Raw genomic sequence first — 9,575 nt, 5'->3', positions numbered from 1 at the left:
CTTAAAAAAAAACCTACTTCGTTTATTAAAGTCTGTTTTCAGACGAACAAAAAATTATCAAAGCAAATTAAATGTTTATTGAAACGTTCGAATTTTTTTAATGTGTTTTTTATTTGAATTTGTCTCTCAACCAATTCAACGGATTATGTGATAATGGTTTAATGATGTTACATGTTTGCAATTCAAATCTGATTCGAATTTCCAGGATTTTAAACTGTTATAGTAAGAAACATTGTCAGACTCTATTTGTTTAGTTGAAACTACAAGTTTGAACTCGCAAACTCTTCTGATAACTTCCGTATCACTATGTATTTACTGTTGTAATCCACAAGTCTTATAAGAGTAGTTGTTGATGGGCCGAAATCAGAAACTCATAGTAATAACGCTGGCGTCCCTGAATATTCCATCCTGGGCCCAACTCTCTTCTTAATCTTCATCAAGGATTTCTCAAATCACATTCTTAGATCATTCGTAAGCATTTATGCAAACGACACCGCAATTTATGGCTACACTTCAAAGGCCAGCAATAACCAATATATTTTTTATTCTCTTTTCTGATCTTGAGAACTCTGTGCAATGGGGAAAAAGGTGGCCGGTAAATTTTAATGCATCGAAAACCAAGCTTCTCTCCTTTCGTCATATACGCCCTGACCCCAATTTAAATCAGTGACTCTCGTCTTGGGGAAGTTCTTTGTCTTGGCAAGATTCTTTCACTCTTGGTCTGAACTGTTGGATACAACATGGTAGTCTTCAAATCAAATGTAAACAAATTCTTGTTGAGCCGTCACAATAAATAAGCCAATTCTACCAAATTTACACAATTAATGATCACTGTCATACGGTCTTGTTTATTAATTCCTATCCTCGCGTTGCCTTCGGACCTTGATAAGTGGTGATTCCCAAGTAAAAAAATGTATTGTCTAAATTCCATATTTCGTTGTTTGTGTTATTCCTTATTTGAGTTTTTATGTGAAATATTTAGTTTGTCAATTTTTAATATGATGATTATTTGGATTATTCGAACTACTGTTCTCATCTTGGATGTTAACAATAGTTCGACTAATCCAAATAATAATGAAATGTTCAGTCTTTAAAAACTCATTTTTGATCTTAATACATATTTTTTTTAATGAATTGGACTCGCAAAAGAGAAATTTACCAAAGAAATACCCAAAGTATTGACAAATATAATCAAAACTTGATAAGAAAACAATTCGGCGGTCTAAGTAACGGACATTTTTACACGAGGAACGAAATAATGATTACACCGTTTTACGATGACCTAAATCTTTAGCAGTGGATTTTCTCTTTTAATAATTTCACGTTTAAATCGTGTTTTTCATATTCAAATTTTGATTCTTTTATATTTTCATATATTTCATTCCTTAATGAATTGGACACACAAAACAAAAGTTGTATTCATCGACTAAAGAGATCCTAAAAAATCAAAATAAATTTTATGTTTTGAACACAAAAGAACAAAGAATTTAACTTGATTTTTATTCGCATTGAATTCCTGGAATGAAAGGTAAGTTTCTTCTTTTTTGTTTACAATTCCATTAAATAACTTTTAAAATTAACTTAAATGTTAAATTACATTTATTTATTTAATTTACAATCTAATAAAAATATTGGTTCTATATGTTTCATAGAAGACGTGAATAAAAGTATGAAATTGCGATTAAAAAATCTCCTAAAAATCTATTATTTTTTCAACGAAAGAGTAAAAAACAAAATCCCCGAATAATAATTGTAAATGATCCCCCCCCCCATTTTTATATGAAACCAAATATAAGAAATTTAAGAAAACCAACAACGATATTTTTTACGGTATCTTTCATTTAGTAAATTGTTTGGTAAAATTTCGAAATCACAAACAATGATCACTAACTGACCATTAAGTGGGTGCTCACTTTACATGGAATTTATATAAGAAATTAATAACCCATTCTAAAATCTTAAATATTTATTATTTTTTTTTAAATTCCTTCTTTGCAGATGTATTTTAAAGCTTCGCAGATGTATTTTTAAGGCTGTTGAAAGTTGATTTAAATAGGAAAGTTATCCCACATTCTAAAACCTTTAATATTTATTATTATTTTTAAAGTGTTTCTTTGCAGACTTCTTGAAACGTACAAAAATATATAGAGTTTGAATTTTTATTGTGTAAACTATGCTGGGTTAGAATCTAAAGATTAAGCTAAATATTGTTGTTGTTGTTATTTTTATTATTATTATTATTATTATCATTATTATTATTGTTATTATTATTATTGTTATTATTATTATTATTATTATTATTATTATTATCATCATCATTATTATTGTTATTATTATTATTATTGTTATTATTATTATTATTGTTATTATTATCTGAGTAGCATTCTGGGTTCTGCATTCAAACATAAAGTCATTCAATAAAAATAATTCTCAAGACACAACAAAAATAATCATTAAATCAATGTTTACTTTTTAAAATTACAAAACCAGGAAAAGTACCAAGTACCCATGTGTGCTTATTTTTCTGAGCCATTCGTAGGGTCAAAACACTAATTTGCTACATCTGGTCTGGTATAACTACCACAACTATCTTTGTCATAGACAGAATTCAAGAAGAGTCACAATCTAATAACGATGTTGCATCTTTATGTTTTACAAGTATTTTAATTTTGAGTATTTTCTGTCTAAATTCATAGAATTAGATTTTATTGAAAACAAGTTGTTACTGGTCGCATGATTAAATTGCTTAAAATTTACGCGAGTTGCTTTTGACTTCTTTTTTCACATAGATGTTAGCTAACTTCAACTAGGCCAGCATTCGCCCATGTATGGAGTATTACTGTCCTAGTTGGGCTGGTGCATCTGCTAATAGTCTCTCGTTCCTAGACAAGGTTCAAAAGAAAGTCGCCAATCTGCTAGGCTCCAACTGGCATCTAAGCTTCAGCCTCTGTCCCATCAACGAAATTTTGCATCCCTCTGCCTGTTCTACAAGTATTTTAATGTTCAATGCTCTGGCGAACTGCAGACACCCTCGACAAACCCGACAGGTAGCTAAATCCCACCCCCACACAGTAGAGATCCCTAGATGTAAAAGATCTTTCTACTCCAGTAGTTTCTTCCCCAGAACCGCTAGACTTTGAAATGCATTCCAGGTCCCTGCTTCCCCAACTGTACTGACATGCGGAAGTTCAAATGTAACGTGAACCGAAATCTTGCTGCAGAAATCCCTACATAGTACCCCAGTAGTTGTTGCCCCTGATAGTAGCCTCCTACACGAAAGTGGCAAGTTGAATTGTTTGGGGTGAAAATGTAATTAAAAAAAGATAACAATTTTTGAAAGTCTTTCAATGAACTAATTATCAATGAACGGTACATTTTCTTTTATCTTCAATACTTGTGTATTCTATTAAAATTCACCTCTGACATTTTTGTGCCTTTTTCATGATCGACTGAAAAAACTTCAGTGAAACTTTTAATTCTGGCTTTATATTTTCCTTCCCAGTCATTAAAGTTTCGACTTTTTGACAAAACATATTTATAGAAAAATCAACAAAATTGAATTATTACAAAACATCTGTTCCCAAAATAGTTCTATGGTTGTTAACACGAAGATGTTGTATTACCGATAAATATCACATTAATGATTAATTCACCTTCCATATTTTTTCTCGATGGGGCTGTTTTGCAAGAGTTTAGTATCATAGGTTTATTTAATTTGTAGTGTCATTTAATTTGTAGGTTTATTTAATTTGTAGGTTTATTTAATTTCCATCCAAATTTATTCCCGGCCCAGTCATTGTGTTGGGTGTTTTGCAAGAGATTAGTATTACAGGTTTATTTAGTTTGTAGTGTTATTTGATTCCCATCCATATTTCTTCCCGGACCAGTCATCGTGTTGGGTGTTTTGCAAGAGTTTTGTATCATAGGTTTAATTAATTTGTAGTGTTATTAAATTTCCTTCAAAATTTATTCCCTATGCAGTCATCGTGTTGGGTGTTTTGCAAGAGTTTAGTATCACAGGTTTATTTAATTTGTTGTGTTATTTAATTCGTAGGTTTATTTAATTTGTAGTGTTATTTAATTCCAATCCAAATTTATTCCCGGCCCAGTCATTGTGTTGGGTGTTTTGCAAGAGTTTAGTATCATAGGTTTATTTAATTTGTAGTGTTATTTAATTCTCATCCAAATTTCTTCCCAGAACAGTAATCGTGTTTGGTGTTTTGCAAGAGTTTTATATCATAGGTTTATATAATTTTTAGTGTTATTTAATTCCCATCAAAATTTATTCCCGGCCCAGTCATCGTGTTGGGTGTTTTGTAACGTGCATCCAGGAGATAAGCGCCCACGTGTTTGCATGTTGTGTGGGTACGTGGGAGAGACGGATGAGGGGAAAAGACTTATCTCGAGACCAGCTCAGCATTACCGACCAAACATAGAAAAGAAAGACCAAGATGGCGGCCGCCGTCTTTTGTAAATTATGATGTCTCGCAAAGTCACACGAATTCTCGGAATATGAAAATTTAGCCGGCCTAAAACGACGATAAAAGGGGGTGATGAGAAAGACGTGGGGAGAGCGATGATTGAGTTGGCCGGGGAATTGTGTGGCTGTTGCTTCTTGTGCCGTGTGAGGATATTTTACCATTGTTGGATTCCGTGCAGAACCGGTGTATAACGGTTATTGAATTGCTGCAACATTTATAACATCTTTTCCTGAACTTGCCGTGTTAAAGAGAGTCAGGCGCCATCTTGAATTTTTCCTTACACATATTTGTTACATGTTTTGCAAGAGTTGAGTATCATAGGTTTATTCAATTAGTAATGTTATTTAATTCCCTTCCAAATTTATTCCCGGACCAGTCATTGTTTTGGGTATTTAGCAAGAGTTTAGTATTATAGGTTTATTTAATTTGTAGTGTTATTTAATTCCCATCCCAATTTTTTCCCAGACCAGTCATCGTGTTGGGTGTTTTGCAAGAGTTTAGTATCATAGGTTTATTTAATTTGTAGTTTAATTAAATTCCCATCCAAATTTATTCCTGGCCCAGTCATCGTGTTGGTTGTTTTGCAAGAGTAAAGCATCTTGGGTTTATTTAATATCTAGTGTTATTAAATCCCCATCAAAATTAATCCCCGGCCCAGTCATCGTGTTGGGTGTTTTGCAAGAGTTTAGTATCATAGGTTTATTTAATTTGTAGTGTTATTTAATTCCAATCAAAATTTATTCCTGCGCAGTCATCGTGTTGGGTGTTTTGCAAGAGTTTAATAACATAGGTTTATTTAAATTGTAGGTTTATTATATTCCCATCCAAATTTATTCCCGACGCAGTCATCGTGTTGGGTGTTTTGAAAGAGTTTTGTATCATAGGTTTATTTAATTTGTAGCGTTATTAAATTTCCTTCCAAATTTTTTCCCGGCCCAGTCATCGTGTTGGGTGTTTTGCAAGAGTGTAATGACATAAGTTTATTTCATTTGTAGGTTTATGTAATTCCCATCCAAATTTATTCAAGACGCAGTCATTGTGTTGGGTGTTTTGAAAGAGTTTAGTATCATAGGTTTATTTAATTTGTAGTGTTATTTAATCCCTATCCAAATTTATTCCCGGCCCAGTCATCGTGTTGGGTGTTTTGCAAGAGATTAGTATCAGAGGTTTATTTTTTTTGTAGTGTTATTTAATTCCGAACCCAATTTATTCCCAGCCCAATGATTGTCTTGGGTGTTTTGCAAGAGTTAAGCATCTTGGGTTTTTTTATTTGAAGTGTTATTTAATCCCCATCAAACTTTATTCCCGGCCCAATCATCGTGTTGGGTGTTTTGCAAGAGTTGAGTATCATAGGTTTATTTAATTTGTAGTGTTGTTTAATTCCCATCCAAATTTATTCCCGGCCCAGTCATTGTTTTCGGTGTTTAGCAAGAGTTTGTTATTATAGGTTTATTTCATTTGTAGTGTTATTTAATTCCCATCCCCATTTTTTCCCAGATCAGTCATCATGTTTGGTGTTTTGCTAGAGTTTAGTATCGTAGGTTTATTTAATTTGTAGTGTTATTTAATTCCCATCCAAATTTATTCCCGGCACAGTCACTGTGTTAAGTGTTTTGCAAGAGTTAAGCATCTTGGGTTGATTTAATTTGTAGTGTTATTTAATCCCCATCAAAATTAATCCCCGGCCCAGTCATCGTGTTGGGTGTTTTGCAAGAGTGTAGTATCATAGGTTTATTTAATTTCTAGTGTTATTTAATTTCTTCCAAATTTATTCCTGGCCCAGTAATTGCGCTGGGTGTTTTTCAAGAGTTTAGTATCATAGGTTTATTTAATTTTTAGTGTTATTTTATTCCCATCCAAATTTATTCCTGACCCAGTCATCGTGTTGGGTGTTTTGCTAGAGTTTAATAACATAGGTTTATTTAATTTGTAGGTTTATTGTATTCCGATCCAAATTTATTCCCGACGAAGTCATCGTGTTGGGTGTTTTGCAAGAGTTTTGTGTCATAGGTTTATTTAATGTTTAGTGTTATTTAATCCCCATCCAAATTTATTCCCGGCCCAGTCATCGTGTTGGGTGTTTGGCAAGAGTTTAATATCATAGGTTTATTTAATTTGTAGTGTTATTTAATCCCCAGCCAAATTTATTACCGGCCCAGTCATTTTTTTGGGTGTTTAGCCAGAGTGTAGTATTATAGGTTTATTTAAATTGTAGTGTTATTTAATTTTCATCCAAATTTATTCAAGGCCAGTCATCGTGTTTTGTGTTTTGAAAGAGTTTAGTATCATAGGTTTATTAAATTTGTAGTGTTATTTAATTCCCTCCAAATTTATTCCCGGCCCAGTCATTGTGTTGGGTGTTTTGCAAGATTTTAGTGTCATAGGTTTATTTTATTTGATGTGTTATTAAATTCCCATCCAAATTTATTCCCGGCCCAATCATTGTTTTGGGTGTTTAGCCAGAGTGTAGTATTATAGGTTTATTTAATTTGTAGTGTTTTTTAATTCCCATCCAAATTTCTTCCCGGACCAGTCATCATGTTGGGTGGTTTGCAAGAGTTTTGTATCATAGGTTTATTTAATTTGTAGTGTTTTTTAATTCCCATCCAAATTTATTCCCGGCCCAGTCAGCGTGTTGGGTGTTTGGCAAGAGTTTAATATCATAGGTTTATTTAATTTGTAGTGTTATTTAATCCCCAGCCAAATTTATTACCGGCCCAGTCATTTTTTTGGGTGTTTAGCCAGAGTGTAGTATTATAGGTTTATTTAAAATGTAGTGTTATTTAATTTTCATCCAAATTTATTCAAGGCCCAGTCATCGTGTTTTGTGTTTTAAAGATTTTAGTGTCATAGGTTTATTTTATTTGATGTGTTATTAAATTCCCATCCAAATTTATTCCCGGCCCAGTCATTGTTTTGGGTGTTTAGCCAAAGTGTAGTATTATAGGTTTATTTAATTTGTAGTGTTATTTAATTCCCATCCAAATTTCTTCCCGGACCAGTCATCATGTTGGGTGTTTTGCAAGAGTTTTGTATCAGAGGTTTATTTAATTTGTAGTGTTTTTTAATTCCCATCCAAATTTATTCCCGGCCCAGTCATCGTGTTGGGTGTTTTGCGAGAGTTTAATGACCTAGGTTTGTTTAATTTGTAGTATGTAAGGTTTCCGAGTCGACTATCGTCGTAGTCGTCGTTCTTCCCCCGGTGCGTGCGTGCTCTATATATACTACTAATCAGACGACGGTGTCACTCTTTTGTGTGTCCCATCTTAATGGTCGTTCCTATTCTCTACATGCCCTCCCCCCACCATTTGACCACACTACCGTCGTTTTGTGGTCATGTGACTGGAGAATTCCGTGTAGTAGTGAGTTGGTCCTTGCATTTGAGGGGAAAGTGGCCTTGGTGCTCGTGTTACCCTCATGCTGCGTCGTGGGACCGGACTCGTCTGCATTGGCTTGTGGTTGATCGGATCTTGGTCCACCTCAATATCTGTTTCTGATGTGTCACAATCAGCTTCTTCCACCTCCACTATCTCATGCATGTTGCACGGTGGTTTGCTGTCCTCCCTCCTTGGTGTTTGGGGAGGTGGTTGATGGGGTTGTTGAGTGGGTGGATACTCCGGCGTATCCATGACCGGTTTGATTTTCCTGAGGAAACGGCGATTGCGTAATGTGATCCTGCCGCTACCATCCAACCGTATCCTGTACTGCCTGTTACCCATTGTCTCGACGACTCTCCCAGTTTTCGCCCATCGTCGTGGATTTGGTCCCTCCTGATTCTGCACCTGCACAGACTCGCCGACTCGGAGCTGTTGGAGGGGGCGGCTGTGTATGTCGTACTGTTCTTTGTTAAGTACATGCCTTTTCGCCATCGCCCTCTCTCTCAAATCTCTGGTCTCCATCCAACGCTTGTGGATGCAGTATTTTTTGCGAAGTGCGGGGAGATGGCCCCTTACTGTTCGACCATATAGTATTTCCGCCGGCGACAATCCAAGGTCCTGACTGGGCGTATTCCTATGAGTCATCATCGCCCGTGCTGCCCGATCATGATGTAGGTGTCCATAGCCATCAACGCAGTCCGTCAGCATTCTTTTGGCCGTTTTTACGGCCAGTTCAGCTCGGCCATTACTCTGGGGGTAATGTGCAGATGATATGCGCCTTTTTACGCCCCAGTCTTCTAGGAACAATTTGTATTCTAGTGAATCGAATGGTGGCCCTCCATCGGATGATATTTCCTCCGGCGCACCATACGTGCAAAACCAAACCCTCAGGGTGTTACACACCGCTGCAGCCCTTCCTGATGGTAGTGGTGCGACCTCAATCCAACTGGTATATCGGTCCGCGTATACCATGTGACTTTTCCCGTGCATATCTAGCAAGTCAGTGACTGTCTTTTGAAATGGGAATTCCGGGTTTATGGGTGGCATTAGTGGTTCCCTAGGCTGGGATGGGGCGATCAAATTGCAACTCCGACATTGCGCCCTTGTTTGTCGGATGCTGGCGTCTAAACCAGGCCAAAATAACCGTTGTCTGGCGTTAACCAACATACAATTCACCCCTTGATGGGCGGAGTGTAATGCCTCTAACACCTCGGCTCTAAGCTGTTTTGGTATCAAAATTTTGTTCCCTTTTATGGGTACCCCTTCCAGACAATATAGTTGGTCTGCCATCGGCCAGAATTGCAGGATTTCTGGTGGTAGTTCGTGGCGTGACCTTGGGAACCCGTCTTGAATGTATGACCCCAACGTTCGGCACTCCTCATCGGTGGCTGCAGCTGCGACTATCCTATCCCAGGTGATCGCTCGGAACTTGGGGTCATGTGCGTATGCAGCTATGATGGATGCTTGTATACTCCCCTCGATTTGCTGGGAAGTGTCAGTGCCCTTTAGTCTGCTGTGTCTTACGGCACCGGGTATCGGGATGTGCAGTCCGGTGCTGCGTTGAGTTTCCCAGGAACATGCCTAATCTGGAACCTGTACATCAACGACCGCTCCTTGAATGAGAACAGGCGCGGATTTTTTATATTCTCCAGGATCTGATCCGAGAAAATTTTCACTAGGGGCTGGTGGTCCATGGTGACCAATAGGTCTGGGGATC

At 36.5% G+C, this 9,575-nt stretch overlaps 1 protein-coding gene across 1 annotated transcript in view; it reads left to right on the top strand.

The window, feature by feature from the left end:
- Nucleotides 1-1,260: 1,260 nt before the first annotated feature.
- The window catches only part of LOC145271083 (uncharacterized), a 32,354-nt gene continuing 24,039 nt past the window's right edge, over nucleotides 1,261-9,575 (top strand). Inside the window, exon 1 of the mRNA XM_080126627.1 lies at nucleotides 1,261-1,528. The gene's annotated coding sequence lies outside the window, so the exon portion shown is untranslated. The remainder of the gene's footprint in view (nucleotides 1,529-9,575) is intronic.

The sequence above is a fragment of the Euprymna scolopes genome, chromosome 46, assembly GCF_053919585.1.
Source record: "Euprymna scolopes isolate OS-2025 chromosome 46, ASM5391958v1, whole genome shotgun sequence".
Classification (NCBI taxonomy): Eukaryota; Metazoa; Mollusca; class Cephalopoda; order Sepiida; family Sepiolidae; genus Euprymna; species Euprymna scolopes.
Note: the sequence above shows the minus strand (reverse complement) of the source record. Positions and strands in the feature narration are given on the sequence as shown.